The sequence below is a fragment of the Rhamphochromis sp. 'chilingali' genome (genome assembly GCF_963969265.1).
Source record: "Rhamphochromis sp. 'chilingali' genome assembly, chromosome: 4".
NCBI classification, from domain to species: Eukaryota; Metazoa; Chordata; class Actinopteri; order Cichliformes; family Cichlidae; genus Rhamphochromis; species Rhamphochromis sp. 'chilingali'.
Window position 1 is genome coordinate 17,227,617 of NC_137948.1, and position 20,590 is coordinate 17,248,206.

Genomic DNA, 20,590 nt, shown 5'->3' on the forward strand with positions numbered 1-20,590 from the left:
TCATATGAATATGAAATCTTTTTTTTAAACTATGAATCTTTTCACCTCAACTGTGAATATTAACACGACTCCCACAATCATATTCTGGCATTAAGAAAGCCCAGCAGCGCATAAATGTGTGGGACTTCAGGGCCTTTGTTAATTTGGCCTAAATCCAATACATCCCAGAAGCAGACAGCGGCAATTAAGTCATGTGGTCATAATCATAGTTTTGCCACTACAGCATTTAATTACAGATAATGCTTCACCTGTAACACCTGCTACATGCCAGCTTAGATCAGTTCCATTAAACCAGATTTGGTTTTGAATGCTGTAATTTGCGTCGAACACAAAGCTTGCCAATTGAAGCTATCTGCTCTCAGTGGTATGACCCTCTACCACACACACAGACACACACACACACTCACACACAGTAGTCTGTGTGTGTCTAGCAATGCTGAGATATCGTTAACAATAACCATTTTGCCAGTGAACCAAAGCAGTGTGAATGTGGGCCAACATAAACAATACAAGGACAGGTTGAAGAGCAGAATTCAGCCATCAATAACTTTGTTTTTCAAAGTTCTAGATGTCGTAGTGCTTTCCCCTCTGTGACATATAAAAATGGCTGGTATAGAAAAGATCTCTCTTGAGAAATGTAAGGGTCAACTATCCACTATCAGAAATAAATGGCAGCTTCAAGGGATGCAACCATACATTTGCTTAGCGCCAGTTGACCGATTCACGCTGACTTGCATCAGCCTGTTGGCCCTTCTTGGACACTTCAATGAACTGCTAATTGATGTGTTCATTGGAAGGCTGAGGAAGTCGAGTTGCGTCACCGTCATTCAGCATTACCCCAGCAGGGTTTCTTTACAAACATTCCTCCTGCCCCGTTGCAAAAGAATGTGGTGCATATTTGCCGTGCATGCATGTGTATGTAAAAATGTATATTTGCCTAGTGGGGAGTCATGAAGTCTGTATACCAAGTGCTTGTGTAGTGACATTAGCTCTGTGGGAACAGATGGAGGAACAGTAGGGTGTCTGCAATGCAAACTACAAGTATTATAGAATTACAGCTCGCAGTTTGTGCTGTTCTCTGATCCACACCGACGGGGAGTGCACAATTGACTGCATATGAGACTGAAAAATGGGAAAGTTGGGTAGTGTTATTTCTAAAAGGCAAGGCACTTAATCAAAAGACCAGAACAACTTCCCTACAAACTTTGATGTTCAGCTAAATCACAGGGCGAATGTAAAGAAAAGTCTGAGAAAATACCACAAAAACCACTTTAAAAAGAAAGTCTCTAAAGAGTCTGCGTGGGATGCAATCAGCACAGTCAGTGTTACCTGATAGGCAGTCATCACATGCATCAATGCCTCATGTTGGTCTCTATTAGGTGGAATACAACCTATAGTGGTAGGAAAGATGCAATGTCTATAAGCTTGCTACATGGGTGTCATAGAAATCTAAAGGATGTTTCTGAGCTCAGAACCTTATTTAAAAATAATAAATGACTCAAACATGAGAGCAGCAACTGCAGTGAAGCATGGAAACTGAACTTTTGGTATGAGACTAGCAAGATTGTGACATGGTGCACTTTGAGTCCAGACATTGCTACATTGGGATAAATGACTGACAAAGCTCCTGTGATGAACAACTGGCTTAAACAGGAGCACTATAACACCCTAAATATATTTTGGGGAAATTGCATCAATTTAGTCAAAAACTGAGATTATAGGGGAGGACGGTGAGGAGAGGGAGTCACTGAAAGGCCACCCATTTACATTTTGATTGTGGGTGAGGATGAAATCATGCTGCTGACAGAAATACAGAGAAGCAGGGTGGCCAGCACCGCAAGTTTCTGCTCCATTTTTTTTAAAGCTCCTTTCACAGTTCATCCTATAATGACGCTAAGAATACCCCCTCATTAAACTGCTTTTCCTGGTTCAACCCGAAGCAAACAAAGAGGGTTGACGACTAACACAGCAGTGTAGGTGTGCAGGATGGCGTCCTGCTATGCTGGCTCCCTGTTTCACACAGATGTTGATTCAGCTCTGTGACTGGCTCTGTTACAGGCTTAAAGGCAACAATAATCACATAAAAATGCATAATGGCAATGTATGACTATGTGAAAGGGGCTTTGAAGAGATGTGGGGATGGAGATGGGAGATCAAAAAAATAAAAATAATATAAAAGAAGGTGCCGACTGAGAGGAGTGGGGAGCAGATAAGTGTGCGGTATCGTGTGTCCTCAATTACTATAAGCTTACCTAAGTACTAACAGTGTTAGCTTTTTTTCTTTCATAAAAGCAAACCTCATACGCTGAAATCAAGTATAAAGTTTATTGCATCAGCTTGAGGCTCATTTACAATATTGCTTCTAAATGTCCTATTTGTGTTTCTGTTCAGTATTGCTGTAGTTCTTTTCAGCCTTGGGGAATAGAGTCTTCAACTGTAGCATTTAAACTGCAGAAAGGAATAGTCAAAGATGACAGGAGCAAAAAAAAAAAGGTTCAAAAACACACTGGGACTAAAAGTTCAATCTGGAAAGTTTCACATTTTCTAATCTGTGAAACAAAGAGAGACAGACAAAGTATTTCAAGGCCACCGCAAGTTCAAAATATCCTTCCACCAAAGTGCTTGGGAACAGGAAGAGCGAAAACATCATCCTTCGGCAGGAGAGCGTGCAATCTCACCGACCCTGATCTCTGAACCAATGCATCCTCTGCTTTCGTCACCGGCTCTTGCTCAGGAAGAGGCAGATTTAAAGAGCCTGCAAACTTACTGTAAAACAAATTAGCAGACTGAACTTCATTTGGAGACGAGTCAGTCAAAGAAGCAATTATTCTTTAGCTTGAGGGATGGACAGAGCAAACTGTAGTAAAGTGCTTTTTCATCAGCTATTGACTTTTGGTTGCTTTGCAGACCCAGCAGCAGAAATTACTTATTGGAGATGGACATCCTGCATATCTAGATGGAAATAAATCTGACACGCAGTGGGAAGGTGTGTTTATGTGGGTTATGTGTGTGTGTGTGTGTGTGTGTGTGCTGTACATGAGTGGGTGGTATGAGTGGAATTTGTGTAGCTTGGATCGTTCTGTCTCAAAAGCACACGGCCAACATCCTCTGATTGACAGTCCAGGCCAGGGAAATGAAAACACCACATTCCACTGCTCTGTGTGTGTGTGTGTGCACACGCGCGCGTGTGTGTGTGTCTGCGCACAAATCACAAAAAAAAAAAGTTTAATGTGCAATTTGTGTGTGCATTCTAAATCACAGAGCTAACAGTGTAGTAGACACCGGAGCATGTTGAGGATTATCAGAATCAACAGCAGACATCACAGAGCCACTCCAAGTCATTTATCCACTTCATAACTCCAACTACAACCTAGCATCTACGTAACAAAGAGGATAAAACAATTTGTGAATATAAAAGCGCAGAGAAAATCATCCACCTACGAATCTCAGATTTATCAGAGGGTTACCTTTGCAGATGCGAACAGTAAGCTTGCACAAGTCATCACAAGGGAACGCATTTGCTTGAAAGCATCAAAGGACTCACTGCAGGAGGATATCAAAAGACATGTTCCAGTGGCTAAGACTAAAGTGAGTTTAATGCACTGACAATCTGACTAAACAGTGTTGAGAGAGGAGACAGTGATGGAACAAAAGCACCTCCAAGGAGCAAATCTCTTTGCTCTCATTTGGTCTCTTAAGTTTTACAGCAGTGAAAAAGATTCAGCGGGATCAATAGGATCCTGTCAGGTAATACACTCACAAGTGCATGTGTGCGCACAGACACACACACACACACAATAGAGTCTCTGTTGAGCAGGTAGTGGGCTGGTCTTCGTTCTGCCCGCAGTATCCTGCTCCAACATAGCACACACCCACAGAACTCCATCCGGGGTTGTACCTCAAAGCAAGTTCAAAGATATGTTTTTGCGATCTTGCTCCACTAAACCTAATTTCTGCAGTAAGGGCAAATACAAAGCTGCTTATAAAATATTTGAATCTACCAAAGATTTGTCAATATAGCTACGACCACATTCAAATTAAATGGGTGATGTTGTCAGCTTATGAACTTATGACCAGTCACAAGTCAGGAAAGATCTACTAGCAGCAGAGCAGACACATTTTACAAAGAGCAAACTATATATATGAACTATGACAAGGTTAAATACGTTACATGCTAAAAACAGCAGCGTTGTTCCAGCCCTAGCAGCACTGTGTGAATGCGTGTGTTTTAGGAAAAGTGTTCAGTGTTCAGATCGTAATATTAAACTGTCTGAAAGCAAGTAAAGAACAAATAAACAACCAGCAAGAAAACCTACGCTTATACAAAAGGTCAACAACTACAAAGAGTTGGACATGAAACAATGGAAACAGATAAGTCACATCTGTGAGAAAAAGAACAACAGCAAGGGTTTAAAAATACTTGCAGTCAGTGGTTAAAAAGAAATTTATAGATTGCATGAAAAAAGGGCTGACTCTGCTGGAATCTATATTCCTCATGATGCTCGCCAGGAAAGACAAAGATTTTAAGCAGTCTCTGAAATCTATACACCTCACTATCTCTTACGCAGGGCTGCAGGATATTCTGAGAAGGAATGAATGATGATGCAATTTTCAAAGAGGTAACTGGTCAATTGGAAGTGATTTTCATATGTGCTGGTCTCTTATCTTGAACGTAACCTGTTCCTGGGCAGATTAGGTGGGCAGAAAGTGAATCATATTCATAATCCTCGGCTGATTCATGAACTCCAGTTGTGATTCTCTTTCCCAACTGGAGTTTGGTTCACTTGGTTTGAAGCAGGGAGAAAAAGTTACACACTGTAACCTATTAGACCTGGAATGTCAGTGCTACATGGATCCATGTACAGAAATGAAGCAAAGCGAATGATAGGGGGCTCTTTCTTTATGGAAGGTTTAGTTTCTTTTGTGTCACAAATAGCTCAGAAAGGTACAGGAAATACTTATTGGGAACAATTTTAGTCAATACTGCAGCTTGACTGAATAGTGTTATCCTGTATCTGACAAAATGATCTACCAAGTCTGCCTTGTTGTGCCTACTGACATATTCTGTGCTGTTAAACTACAGTTTGTGCAGCCATTATGTCTTCAGGCAAACACAGATGGCTGAAAGAATACTAAATACCGTATATGGCTACCTACTGCTCGATGCTGCCCTCCGAGTGGTTCTCAAGACGGGCAAGCTTCTGATCACTGGCTATGTCAAACTCACCATCTGCCACACACATTTAAAATATTAAGTCTAGATGGATTTGGGGTGAGAAATATCAGTTCCACAGCCATTAGGCTGAGCGACTGATCAAAAGCGACAGCATGGCGAGGCCTTTGTTAAGACCTTGTCATCCACTCATCAAATCAGCAGAGGGGCTGCAGAGATTAACACGGTCATCCAGAACATACATATGTATGATGAAGCTGAAGAATAATGCGCGACGCAGCTTGGATGAGTCATCGTGGCTTACTGAGCATGATTAACATGCAGGATTATCTGTTTTATCCAAATGTGAAGAAGTCAGATTGCTGTAAGAGTCTAACTGTACGCACTTTATAGAATGGCTCAGTTTTAGAAGTGTCAGTGTGCGGAAACACCTCTGTGATCTGAAGGTTTGTGTGAAGTCAGCTCAGGCAGTCTTAATGTAATTAAGAGCTAACAGGGGATTATTATTTTGTACTGAAGATTTCATAATGTTCACAAAGATTATATTTAAATTTGGACTAGATTAAGGTAAAATTTCAGTATTTTTTATTTGGTCTGTAAAGTCAGTGAATCTCTTCACGCCTTAAATTATGGTATGTTGGGTTGGACGTCTCTAAGGAAAGTTAACATTATACAATGTAACGACTTTGCGATTGGGCTATTAAAAAGATAAAATAATTGCATTTCATTTATCATCCATGATGCACTGAACACTTCCCTTAAGCCACCACTGAAAACCATTAACTTTTGAGAACTGTGACTGTATAAATGAAAATCGAATTGAACCTAAAACGAAGCACAAAATGTTAAATTGACCTTTTGAACATTGAACAAATTATTTTTAATATACATTTTTTGCTACTATTTGTGACATTTTTGTGCAAATGACAGAAAATGTGTTAAGAGTTTTCATCTCAATGAATAAATAAAGGCTTGATTCAGTTTGAGTGATGCAAATTTTGTCATCAGAGGATCAGCGCCCTCAAATTTGTACTCCAGTACTCGAGATGTACTCTTCAGGGACTTGAAAAAGTGAACAACAGTAACTGCTCATCCGTGGTGCCTGTAGCTGTTTGTGTGCATCCACAAGTGAGCCTAATCCCAGCCTCAAGCTTCAATTAAAACAAAACCAGTAGTTAAACTTTTAGTTTTACAGCTAGTTTTGTTTGGTTTACTGCAGTCGATGACAGTGCAACTTAGTCACTGCTTTGAAAAACACAGCTATGAGAGCATGATGAGTGGCCATCTAAAACCACCCAAGGTGTGCCTTTATCCACATCTTCTTAGCTGTGGACAGCTTGCAATTAAGCCCACGCACTTCCAAACACTATAGCCACTGTCCCACTGCAGGGCCAGCAGAAACTGCAAAGGAATGCAACACACTGTTCAGCATGTGGGTCTAATAAAATATCCCTATTAATATCACTAAAGGTTTCAGCCGTGTTTCCCTGGCCTAGGTGAAACCCATCGAATTGACAAGGAAGATGTTTGCAAAATGACCATCATGAAAGCACTGGCTAATAGCTGGGTTACCACCCAGCTTTTTGTTTGCATGTAGACTAAGTCATGACCCTGCATGACAGTTATAAAGTGTCACCCTTAAACTGTAAGATGCGTAATCACTGTGCTTTCAGTGTTTTGGTATGCACAAATTCCCTCTATCTGCAGCTACGAAACACTGTGCACAGGTAGTCAAGGTACGTATTAGTTTTCCCGATAAGTAGGAAACCACTGGTTTTTAACCCTGAGGTGGAATGCACCGAGTGGGTGGTGTTACACTCAGATGAGTGAAGATTATATGTTAGATGAGGCTTCACAGGAAAGCGAGAGAGGGTAACTCGATGTCATTACAGTCATTATAACCTTTTACAGTATATTTCACTTTGGTACATGGTGCCAGTGTCATTGCAAGACGTATACTGTTTACATAATAGCTCTAGAAGTGTAAACTTGAAATGAATCTGTAATTTTAAAATGACTAAAACCTCCTAACTTGGAGGAGCAGGGCGAGCTTCAGAAATGAAAAAAGTAAGGGGAGATTAAAGAAAGCATAAAAGACAGATGAGACGGAGACATAAAAGGAAGTAGAGAGGTTAAAACAAGCGGGAGAACAAGAATTAGAGGAAGTGAAGTTAAGAGGGGGATCAGAGTTTCAGACACCTGTTCTGACAAGTCCTGACAAGACACTTGAGGCAGTAACACCACTTTTAACAGTCTACCCGCACACATTAAGTTCACACCAAGACTCTTTATAACGCCCCTGTCTTCATTCTGTGCAGACACATTCACAACAAAGCTAGAATAAAACTAGGAATGCGATAGTAATTTCACCTGCAATAGTGCACTAACAGTTAAAACTGTAAAATAATCATTTTTCCTAGAAATACAAAAGTGACATTCACATTGTAAGTAAATTACTGAATATCCTGAAATAACCTTTGATGATATCCTCTTATAAACGCTCTATTCCATAAAAAATATTGGACTAAAACTGAGTTTTAAACTTGACACAAGCTTATATACCGAAACTGTTCACTAAGCATAAATTTAGTTTGGAAAACATACTGGGTACTTTTGACTATTCATTCATTAGAACCTGATAAAACCATATTGGGTTTGAAAATACAATTACTCTTGTTTTGTTTAGACTTCATTTAGGAGCTGATGTGAAAAGGAGGCTTCAACTAGGCTTGGACAGACTGGGCTTGTTCTTTTCAAAGAGCACTTTAGAAGCCTTGTGCACTGGCAAAATGTCATCAAAATGAAGGAGAAGACTCTTTTCTCCCCAGCCCAAAGTGGCTCTGCCTCCTCTGCTCAATGATGCACGCAGGCAGTAAGGATGTTCATTTATATTGCTGCCTTCAGGTTATCTGTTTGTGCTGCTTTGTGGTTTAATCATTCACCACTCTGTGCATTAGGAAACTGTCGACTGTGTTAACTGAAAGCAGGTCGTGACAGGTGGCATTCATGCAGCAGAATCTAATAAACAAAGGCTGCGAACAAATTCTGAATTAAATACTAATCAATTTTAAAATGTATTTCTTGGCTAGCGTACTGATGATGCAGACTGGGCCAGGACTTCATTTATTTTCAAGTCAGCACAGAAAAGTCTGGGAGTAGAACTGAGCGAGTACAGTGAAACACATCTAATGATCGTTATCAATGATTTGACCTCTTTTTGGTTACTAAGACTTATGATTGTGTTATTTTAGGATGTTCTACTCAAGTATTTTCAGACTTTCTATTCCCACACAATTCTTGTCCTAAGTACTCTCTTTGCACTTTAGGCAAGAGTGTGTTAGACATGTATTGGCTTGCTTCTGTGATCTGTCTGCTTGTGTGCCGGATTAGTGCGTGTATGTGTGTGTGTCAGGCAGGTTTGGAGAGGAATGCAGGACTGTTGTAATCCAGTCTCGGTTCATTTTCGCTATTGTCACCGAGTCAAAAGCCTGTAGGCCTGTTTGCCACAGGGCCCCATAGCTCAGTCATGACTACAGACATATTCTCACATATAGTACTGCAGCCTAAATCGTTTTTAAAACAACAACGGGACAACACATCATTAGAAAAGCAATCTGTAGATACAGTGAAAAGAACTCTTAAAAGATCTTTAAATTTCAAGTTTTGAAATAACCTAAGGATACAGTTCACTAAGGTAACAAAATGACCTTGGAGTTTCAAAGTGGTGTTTGTTTAAATTTGTTCTGGAGGATATCCAGTCACCTTGCAAATGTCTAGTCAGGCAACTTAATGTTTAACTTCCCTCCTTCCTTGTAATCATTGTGGACAAGCAAACACAATTTCAACCAATCATTAAATACGTTAAAGACAATACACTGATCCTTCAATCCATAGCTGTCAACACTCTCAGCTTACCATTATGTAAACACAATGTTAGAAATGTGACATGATTTTGCTGCATTTCATTTGGGCATTATCAGTGCCAGACTTAGCTAGGCTGATTTAGTTATTATGGTATAGTTTATCCCCGGATGTCAAACTCGTTTTACACAGAGGGCCACATACAGCTTACTTTGATCTAAGGACGGCCAGATGAGTCAAACTTGTAAAGATGTTTAACTACACATTAAAATGCTGTGTCATGGCAGTGAATGAAAGACATCCGTCATTTGTGCTTAAATTGTAACAAACAAATGCGTAAAATTACAGGTGAAGTTCTGGTAACATAGCTAGTTTTTGTTATTTCACAGAAGAAAAATCCCTTCTTTTTCTGTTTTGTTAAATGGGGGCCCGTTGTAGAAAACAAAACATGTACTATAGTTAAATTTCTATAGTAGATAGTGGGGAAAAATGAAAAAGTCTACAATTTAAGCTTCACATTTTTCAAAGTGTCCTTGCCGGGCCGATTCTAGCCCTGGGGCATTATGTTTGACAAACCTGGTTTACCCTACCAAAGAGTCTAACATTTTTAAATATTTTTTAAACATAGTCATAGACAGTTAGGGAAATCTGTCACTTAAACCAGCGGTCCCCAACCTTTTTTGCGCCACGGACCGGTTTATGCCCGACAATATTTTCACAGACTGTCCTTTAAGGTGTCGCAGATAAATACAACAAAATAAAAGTAGTACCGGTACTGAAAAAAAAGAAGATTTATTCATAACACACGTGAAAAGACCCAGGAAAACCGAGTTAACGATAAAAACGATAACAAAATAACGCTGAAAACCGATAAAAACCCTGAAAACCATACATTTCACACCTGAGCCTCTACTCTCGCGGCCCGGTACCAAACGACTCATGGACCGGTACCGGCCTGAGGCCCGGGGGTTGGGGACCGCTGACTTAAACAACCCTCTTTTTCAAAATTAACTTTTTCTACTGCTCACTGAGTGACTCTGCTCTGCTGACCTTTGGCGTTCCTCAGGGATGTGTTGTAGGACCTAATGTTTTCTTTAACATTCTTCTTTTAACAACATATTTTTCATCATTATGAAAAAAAAACCCAGAGAAAAATGCACACCTCACATATTCTCAGACTTCTTAACTTCAGCTTTAACATGTTTAGTTTAGTTTGGATTGCAAACACAAGCGCACAGACACACACTCATACTTATGTAATTGTTATAAACAGCTGCATTCGTGTGTAATGGTTGTCCATAGAGACGCCTGCTCTGGCATTGTGGAATAGTTTATTAGGCTAAATAATTAACTGCCTTATTTATCTTGAGCTTATCTAATAAAAACATTCAACAGTTTGTGCACCTGTGTCTCCGTCTTCATCTCGGGCTCTTAGAGCCACCCAAAGCTGAGTGGCTCTAAACACAAGTGGAGTAAGCTATCACAGATAAAACAGGGTTTGCTGCTCTTCTTCATGTTGCCCTCAAGCTTTTTTTGTGCTGATATGCTTTTTTTGCCTCACATTTGTAGTCTGACGACTTCTCCTTTTTTTCACCCCTGCCTGGTTCCTTTGCTATTGCATAGAAGTCTTTTCCTTCAGTAGTGTTTGTTCAGTCCTGATTCCAAAAGAAAGAACATCTAATAAAGCAGTTCTCCTTTTCTACTCTTCTCGGAGTTTCTTGATTTTACATTTGGTGTGCGGGATTTCAATTAATGGGGCTTGTAGATGAAGATGAACACATTTTCTGAAAAGAATCCATATACACATTTCTTCCTTCGTTCACACAGATGTGACACAGTTTTATACATCTGTCCCCTGGCCTTTGCTCCAAATCACTCCTTGGGTAGAGTACAGTGTCGTTCATCTTGATTTTCTTTTCCACTTAAAGGGGATCTATTACAATTTCTCCAACTTTCAGTCATTCACACACACACTATTATCATGTTGGATGCTCATATTTAAAGATGGCCAAAACTGCAAATAATAAACTCATTGTCTGTGTAAGTCACCCCATACTTGAAATGCTTGTGCTTAGATACTCTTACATGTGTGATGTCGGACTGGGAAAATTCATAATATAATCATCTTGGCTTAAGGAGAGGTTCAAGAGCTAAAACTGCTCATTTTAGACAAAAGATGATGCTGCACCAGGACACCAAAATAAAATAAAAGGGGTTGTTTTGTTGATCACATAATGCTTATTCTGTGAATACAATTAAACTTAAGAATTAAGAGGTAGATAAGAAACCACATTAAGAAACCATGACCTTATTCACTCATATCCTCCAAATGTAGAACATTACCTCCTTGGTTCCTATTTATCACATAAATCCAAAATCCCACTCTTAATATGAGGTACATAAACTCCACAGGTCATGCTATCTCAAGTCCTCGTACACCTCAGACTTTCAGTACAACCGATTCTGCAGTGGTTGGATGCATTAGTTATGGGCATGAGAAGGAGTATACAACACTAGTGGGTGGTTTTGTGGAGTGGTCTGGGAGAAATAATCTGCTTATGAATGTGAATAAGACCAGAGAGATGACCTCAGAAGGAAGAGGACAGCTACACAACCCATGTCTATCCTGGCGCAGGATGTTGATATGGTGGAAGAGTACAAGTACCTGGGCGTCCACATCAACAACGGGCTGGAAGACCAGTGCTGTATACAAGTTAAGGCTGCATACAAGAACGAGATGAGCAGGCTCTGTTTCTTAAGGAAATTCAGATCCTTTAATACAAGCAGCAAAATGTTGGAGATTTCTTCCAAAAGTCCATTAGTGAGTGCAGTATACTTTGCTGTGATCTGCTGGGGATGCAGAATCAGACCTGCTGACACAAACAGACATAATCAACTGATTAGGAAGGACGCCTCTGTGACTGGCTGCAAACTGCATACTTTTGGAGGGGAGAGGAGGTCAACGAATAAATAGTTTCCCATCACTGACTCATTGTATCCCCGTTGTTTGTTAATTTAGTGGCAGCAAGTTGTGAAATGATTTTGGTCCCTTAGCTTGTCAGTTTGTGGACTGAGCCTACCTGGTTGGAAAATGTTTTACGTACGGCCAAAACTTAACTACACCACCTTATTCTGTACAAGAATGTTTGGTTCTTTGCAGTACTGAAATCTATTAAAATGGTGTAAATGAATATTATTTCCAACCATATATGCTTGAAAAGTCTTTTGTAGCAGAAGTATAGGCTTGGCAAGGGTTTCAATAGCAGCTGACTCAATAACACTTTACCACACTAAACAGGCTATTAGTCAATGTATGAAGGTAATAACTCTCTTTATCTACAGAGCCAAACTTTGGAGTTGGCCATTAAAGTCTGGCACGTAACACCTGCAACTCCATCACAAGCTCTGTGTCTAGTTAGACTTATTGACAGAAATCCAGTAAGAGTGAAGAGTCCAGTAAGAACAAAACCTTTCAGAGCAGGTATGATACACACGTTTCTTCAAATATCCAGAAAGGTTACAGCTCACAATCTCTCATGGTTGCCATTAGACACGGAAAAGGGGTTTAAATGCAACTTCAAAACAACATGTTGAACATTAATTGGTATAAAAACTCGTGACTGCAAACAATTATACAAAATAAACTTCAATAATAAGGGAACAAGTAATATGGATGGGTTTCCAGGTACAGACATCATCATGTGTTCTGGACCTTTCTTTACTGGGAGGGGCAGACGTAAGAGCATAGGACCTTTCTTGACCAAGCAGTAGTTGTACTAATTGTATTTTACTGAATAGCGGACAAGGACACATACCTCTAGGCAGCAAAAGAAAACAACACATGTCAACCCCCTCTGATGATGAAAATACCGTGTTTATGCTGTGATTGCAATAAGCATTTCTGCCAGGACTAAACCACAGCCACCAAGCCCCTACAGACAAACTATGCTTGGTACATCAGTTATATTTTCAGTGTGGGATGTAGATCTGTCACTGGCAGTTTGTGCAGTTCAGCTACAGGTGAGGTTCTTCCAAAATTAGTTGTGAAGTGGCAGTGAGAAGATGTGGTTTACCATATAATTGACTAGACAAGAGCATCACACATTGGCTGCAGCTATGGAAGGATGCCTAACATTAGACTGATTTCTGGAATCACAAAAATGTGAGAAGACTTCAGCTTCTCCCACCACAAAGACACAGACTCACCAAAAATGTGGACACAGTCCTTTCAGTTTTGTTTTTTTTAATTGGGCTGTTTTGTTAAACCACTTTAGTGCACATAATCTAAAACATATCCAGTTCCTGTTTTGCAACCATGCTATTCCAGTGTTTTAAACATCCAATACTTCAGATAAAGATTACCACATTGTTCAGAGTAATTGTTGCGTACAGTGTGCATTAGTGGGATTCTTTTGTTACATCTGTGCATTGCTTGATGGCCAACCTGACTTTGTAACCTAGTAACCACAACTGTGGGCTTTTTTTTTTTGTTTTTTCTTATGTCTTGTGGTTGTATTACTTATGTTATCATCTTTGTTTCATTTGCAGATAGAAACACCAAATCATTCTAGTTTCTGGAACAGAGATGCAGCTAGCAGTTACTCTCATTGTTCTCCATTATTGATCAGTTGTTTGGTTCATATCACCCTCCCACATTTCTAAAAGCACAAGGTTTGTCATGGAGCGCTTGTGTTGTTAATTTATTATCATATAAAGAGTAACACAAAGAAAAATCACAACTGAGACACTGATTCAGATAACCTTTTTGGATTTTTGCTTGAAAATGTACTTAAATGATCAACAGTTTTGCACAAGCAGCAGCTTAATTTGCTGTTAATTACCATTGTATGTCCATCAGAAAGGCCAGATTATCCTGTGGCGGTTCATTAACATTCCTTTTCTATGTATAAATTTGAATTTTACAAGTTGACTTTCCTCCAACGTTTAATATATGATAAAAGTCACAAAGGCACAGGTGACATCTTAATGAAGACTGCAATCTTACACCACAATTTAAAAAGAAATGCATTAGAGGGATGTTTTAAATGCTGGCAAGCTAAGAAGCTAAAGTATTCAGACAGCTTTCAGGCAGCTCTGATATTTCTTGTTATCTCCTCAGACTCCTTCGCTGCCATAACACATTACTTAACTCCCTAATCCTTGACCGCTTGATTAATACTTTTCTTGTGCAGACAAAAGAAGGGATCTTTACTCTTTACCCAGTAAACTGAAGATAGTAAATGTTTTTCCATCCACCCCCTCCCTGTTCGTACTGTCAGCGAGGATTTTCTGAGGCTTTAAGTCATTATTATTGCAAATGAAAGGAATACCACACACAGGCATTGATTTGAAGAGAAAAACAGTCGTCTGTGCCTAAACAAGACAAGCTAAAGAGACCTGACAAAAAGATGAATCTTATACCACTGTTGATAGCTCAGTATTAGGGAATGGTTGCCATGTGAGGCATCTTCGAAGTGACATGGTGACATATCGCTGAAACATCCTCCAAGGTCATGTAAGCAAACTAGGAAACAATATTCTAGGATGAACTCTTCTTAAAGGGAGAATCCATCCTTTTACACAAATCAATATCTTCACTACTAAAATCGGAAAAGTTAAACTAGGTTATATCTTGAAGGTTATGCTGGCTTGGGCAAAAAGATTTCTAACAAGAAAGCCTGTGTTACAAACAGGGCATGTCAAGTTTTAAAAACATAGCAGTGCAAAAAGCTGGAAGGCTCTAACCAGGGACGCTTTTAAGTTCTGTTTTAAAGCTTGGCCCATATTAGGAACTAAGTAAGAATCTATCCATGTATGATGTCTTTGATGCAATACCTAATTGGTGGAGGAACTGCAGTATGAGTCATAAAGTCATAGTGGGACACAACAGCTTTGCCTAAAATTCGAATTCCAGTTGCTAAAATTTAAATACTGGCAAATGAAACCTAAACCAAATAATACTAGAATGCTGAGACCTTTCTGTCGCAATAGGAACGACTAAAAAAAAGCTTTACATGTGACCATTATCATAGTAATCTGTTGTTTGCACAGGAACCAGCTCTGCCCATGCTCTGCAATCTGAGTCTAATTCTCTGTTTAGCCAAAAAAATAACCTGAAGCAAGATGTGCATTTTGCACACTGAGATAGAAGCATGAGGCACAGAGTGTGTGTGTGAGGTAGTACGCCCAAGCAGTACCACACAGTGAGCAGAGGGAATCATTAATCAGGCAAAGCTCCACAGAACATACTTTTAATGGAAAAAGTTGCACTTGTGTAAAAAGCTCAGCTAAAATTTGACAATGTGCTAACAATCATGGAGGAGTTGGTTACTGGTGTCAATGCTTCAGTGAGGGGCAAAGAAATGTGTAAATCCAATCTCACTTAAACCAGGGATGGACAGACTTTCACGGAGAAATGCTGGAGGCGATTTGACAGTGAGGAATTTCCCTCCTGCTGGAAATTCATCCATCACCCAGTTTGCCAAGCAAAGAAGTGGTGGGTTTCATCACTCCCAGCTACACTTTTGTCTCCTCCCCTTTATCTTTCTGTTTTTTAATCTCCCTCTGCCTTGTCAGAGTCTAACTCTCCAATGCTCTTTTCAACAGGATTTGAAAAGATAAAACTCTTGCTGATTGGTGGTGCTGACGACCACACAGTCTCTCCTGTCCTTTTATCTGCCTTTAACAGCCCGCTCTCTCTTCCTTTTTGCACATTTGTGTAGATTTCTGCAGATTCATATAAAATCTAAATGCTCTGCAAGCGACGTGCATGCGGATCTGGCTGCTATGGTATATTGTTTGTGCATCAAAGATAAAACTTTTCAGCTGAACAACAACAAACAGGCCGTCACTTTTTGCTACACAGGAGTTGGCTTTATTACTATGACACAAAGCAAGAGAGACTGCTGTGACAGCCAAAATGCAACAAAGACATCCACACCATTAAAAGTATGAAATTAAAAAATACCCTTCATGCATGTTTCATTTGTGTCCACATAATGTGGAACATTCGAAGGCTATCTTAGACAGATGTGCTGTCTGGCTTCTCACAGAAGATATTAGCGAGTTTAATGGTTATTTAAGATAAAAATAAAACTGTCACTGTGCAAGAGCAGAAAAACACAATTTGAATCAAACAGATGAAAATGTGACAGCAGCTGAATGCAGCACAACTTGCTCTTGGTTGACATTTCAGTCTCCTTCTTTCTCCAAATGGCCTCAAGGCCCTCAGTCCTTCAACCTGACAGAAGACGAGCCATGTCTGGAGCTCCTGCTGGGCGCTCGGCTTGTAAATCAGTATACTCAGCTGCATGCTAAGCAGCCTTTGTTTGATAGGCTGCAAGTTAAATACTGGTTGTTTAAAAGCGAAACTCAGAACACAGATCCTGCATGGCTGTTGGCGAAAATGATGAAACAGCAATGTAAGTTAGTGAGTCATGAGAGCGAGAAAAACAAATGTGTGGTTGGTCTGATATGCACACCTTAAAATCTGCCTGCTGTGTATCCGTGTGCGGGGTGTCTGCGAGCACCGCTGGTGACATGCAGCTGCAACAATAACTACAAACATGCAAAAAGATGGAGCCTCTATCTCAAACCACATTTCTTGAAGCTACTCTAAATGAACTGCAGACTTGTGCCTCATGGGCGTAATTACCCTATCTCTCAAAACTGATAGAAAGATATTGGAGAACAGAGACGCAAATAGTCTGATACTTAACTGTGAAAAGTTGGGGGTTTTTTGGTGGGGGGTTAAATGATAAAGTCCTAATATGCAGGACCAAAATTTTCTCTGTGAGTTGTATTAATGTTTTTGATCAGGATTAAAGAAACTAAAGAGGGTCCGAAAAAAATAACATATGCGACCCTTTTAAAATTATTTCTTAATGGCTTTAATCAAAAGGTAACTCATTAATGTAGAATGCTTAACAGAGGTCAGACAAGTCAACAGCAGCATGGGCTGTCCCAACACTGTGGCTGGGCTCACTTCCACCTCTTGGCTCAAACTCAAAAGGTGTCAACCGACCACGTACACCAAATACTTGTTGCAAATCATGCAAAGAATATTGACGGGGAAAATGAAAACATTACGCTGTTACTCACCAGCTCAGGCTTGCCCGCTTGATGATATTATAAGTCCAACACGGTGGGAAAGCTGAATTACACAAAATAGAAAAGTTAAAAAAAAATGCGGGGAGAAAAAAAAGTGACCCTTCTTCCGGCTCAATCAATTTTATGAAGAGAGCAAGAAGAGTTACAAAAAATGCGACACAAACTCCCCGGGTAGTGTAACTGTACACCTGAGTAGCTTCAGCGCGGAGCTGGCCCCAAAATGTGACAGTCGTCACATGGAGGCTGGACGACGCGTCGTCAAATGTGTGAAACTTTTTACTTTGAAAGAAAATAAAGTCCTCGTCAAACAGAAAGCGCTTGAAAAAGTGAAAGAGTCCTGCCTTTCGGCGCTCTCCTGCTCTTCCAAACCCGCTTTTTTGGAGTGTATGCGTGTGTGAGGAGGACCAGAGTCGGTCTGTCCGGCGGTTACCTGACTCCAGTCATTACCGTGAGGCCAGCCCTCCTCACAACAGCAGCTGCCGCCTCATGTTTCCTGGTATTGTCGCTCTGAGTGGCTGCAAAACCGACAAACAGCTTTCCTCAAAAGCAACAGGTTGAGATGCTTTCCTCTTTTATTTGCCGAGGACTGAGCTGTGACCTGCGGCTCTGGCTCTGATCCGTTACATTAACATAAGAGTAACGGCGAAAACTCCAGTTACTGTAGTATTTACTTTTCTTCGCGTTTCCTTGTAGCTGTGTAGCTGCACTGTATTAAACCAAGTCTCAATGCTTGTTTCTCGTAGGTGTGCAAGGGCAAGTCGTTTAAAAGGTATGACCATCACGAAAGTCTAACCAGGGTATGAACAAAAATATAATTATCATTATTAGCATCCCTTTCAGTTTCGGTTTCATTAGTGGCAAAATTAATATGCATGCTTTTTTTCTCTCTCTCTTTCGTATGTGTGCAGAGGTGGATGCTATCTGATTTGAACCCGCTGTTAGATCTGCAATACATTTACCCAGTGGCAGCCCCATCTAACACAGCTAGCCCAGCTTCCTGTCTGTTTTCAAAGGAAAAGAAGCTTATTAAAAATAACCGAACTCAGAGCAATTATAACACTTCAGAGGACTGCGCAGTAAAAGTGCAGCTAATTGCATGTAATTAGGTAGCCTATATATTGTGATCCAGCTTTATGATTATTTGTGATGCTGTTCAGCTCCTTTGTGTTATGCTGACAGGTGTTTATATTATTTTGACCAGTCTTTATATTAATCACACCTCTAGCTGTGAGGTGAGTGGGTGGTATATATTGGATTGCCCAATATGTAGCTGTAAAATTAATAGACTGTAACTGCTCAGGGCTGCATTAAGCTATGCGTGTATTTATTATTTATATAGGATGGGAGCCAGGGATTAGATTATAAAGTGTGACCTGTGGGTCATCTGCCTAAATGCTCCTGAGTGTCTGATGTAAACAGGTGCCTGAAATCAACTAATTCAGCTGCATTCTGGTTGCTTGATGGAAACACGAGAGGCTGTTTGGAATATTAATAAGCAAATGAGACAAGGGTAATGTAGGAGTGGGTTGCACATTTATTTGGAATAGCTAATGTGTCATGTCCCTAACCTTTATTTTTCTGTTTGCAATATTTTAAAAAGCAGGGGGGAAAGACACAAAGAAGAATTTCTTGTTGCCTTTGGTAGTAATTTTGCTTGTTTTGTGAACATATTAAAGCCTAACAAACTCTGCATCTACTTTTAAATTACTCTTCAAAGCTTACTTTAACCAAAAGTTGTTTTTAAATAAATAATACAATATTATTTCTTTATCATCCATTTCTTCTTATCGTTAATTAATTCATTACTTAGCCTACCTCTCATAGTCTGTCTGTCCAGGTTTTATGCCGTGCTTTCATATATTGTTATTTTAACTGTGTTTGCCTTTCTTTTTGAGTTTGGATTGTGATCTATTGTCCTGCTTTCTGTACAGCACTTTGCAACCACACTGTTTTGAACAGTGCCCCACAAACAAAGCCTCATTGCTACTGGTAATCATTCAGGCTCTTGTGCAGAAAAATCAATGTTGAGATGCAGATGAATAGTAGAGAATATATATGCTTGTGTTATGATATATTGCCTCATATCAAGGAAAAAGGGTGAAAAGCAGGCACGGTTATACCATTCTGAAGTCCTAATCTCAGACAGTGTCACATACCCCTTCTTATATATCAGCTTTCCAGATAAAGAAGCTCAGTATGTCTCTGCACTGTCGGCAAGCAGCTAGGCTGTCCTTGTGTCTACCAAGGAGCCAAAACACCAGGCACCACAAGAAAGCCAAGGTCATCATCCTAAAAGCTCCATTAAGACTAATTTCATTTAACCTCCAAAAATCTAATGCACTATCATCTTCACAGTCACCAGATCTGTGTGTTAATTTGGACAGAATCTATTTCAAGGTGCACTTTTGGTGAGCTGGTAGGCACTGGGCCCAAAATCCTTACTAAAGTTGTTTTCACATGTGCCCTGCAGCAGATTTTTCTAGACATTATTAAGAGGAAGTGCACGGGAAAATACTAATGTCTGACTCAGGGAGACTGCCCATTAATCAGTCTTTAACCTGCCAGTTCCCTAGTACAAAATACATGTGAGTCCAGTTGTGCAAAGTTGGGCCGATAGTGCCTTTAGTCCAGTAAATTTACAGCTACTGAGTAGTTGTCTGGCCTCCTGTACTCCCATTGCTCATTGCAACTCAACGATGTATTCCCATTAGCTGACGCAATCTAGCTCCGGCTCTTTGTCACATGTGAGGAAGGACAACTTCAGACAGTGTCTTGACCTGATTCACATGACATTATCTATGGTTCACGTGTGAAAAAGTCTCAGGGCACTTTATATCAGTGATAAAATAATTTTATGAGTGACAGAAAGGACAGACCAAAGGCGCTATTCAGCTACTCTATAGACCCATGAAATAAAACTAGGCCAAGCTATTTTTACGTATCATTACAGCTTAGTCATATTTCATTTATACTACATATACTTCATCCTCATTTTCCCACCATTAATTGCTTTTTTAATTTTCCCAAATGTAGGGTATGAACCCCTGATGTCCAAGCGTAACAAGTTCTTTAGAGATGTATTTTAGCCTCATGAATCACAGCTTAGCTGACCTGTGCTGTCTCTTCTTTATAATCCCATTTTGCTTAAAATCTGATTAATTCTTTATATCTGAAAGTCCCTACCATGGCGATTTGAAGTAAGAATGTCCTTGGCTGTGATCCCCTACAGTGATATTATATGAAATGAGTGCATCCACTGACTCGTCCTACTTCTAATTCCCCAAGATACAGTCTTCACACCACACCAGAGAGAGAGAGAGGGAGCACGCAGGCTAAAATCATATAGATAACAATACAGCAACTAGTCCTTTGTCTGTGTTTGTAGGGGAGGCATTTGGCAGGGTAGCAGCGTTTCTTTAACAATACTGCATGCACAGGCTTTTTGTA

General features: G+C 40.0%; 2 protein-coding genes across 7 annotated transcripts in view; one reads left to right on the forward strand and one right to left on the reverse strand.

The window, feature by feature from the left end:
* The window catches only part of palm3 (paralemmin 3), a 31,118-nt gene extending 13,551 nt beyond the window's left edge, over window positions 1–17,567 (reverse strand). For 4 of the 6 annotated variants that reach the window (XM_080880784.1, XM_080880783.1, XM_080880779.1 and 1 more), the window contains exon 1: window positions 17,135–17,567. The gene's annotated coding sequence lies outside the window, so the exon portion shown is untranslated. Of the gene's footprint in view, window positions 1–5,632; window positions 5,637–17,134 lie in introns of those variants that run through there. The other 2 variants (XM_080880780.1, XM_080880782.1) reach the window with 2 other exon arrangements.
* Window positions 17,568–17,585: 18 nt separating this feature from the next.
* Window positions 17,586–20,590, forward strand: part of plppr2b (phospholipid phosphatase related 2b) — a 75,693-nt gene continuing 72,688 nt past the window's right edge. The window contains exon 1 of the mRNA XM_080880785.1: window positions 17,586–17,912. The gene's annotated coding sequence lies outside the window, so the exon portion shown is untranslated. The remainder of the gene's footprint in view (window positions 17,913–20,590) is intronic.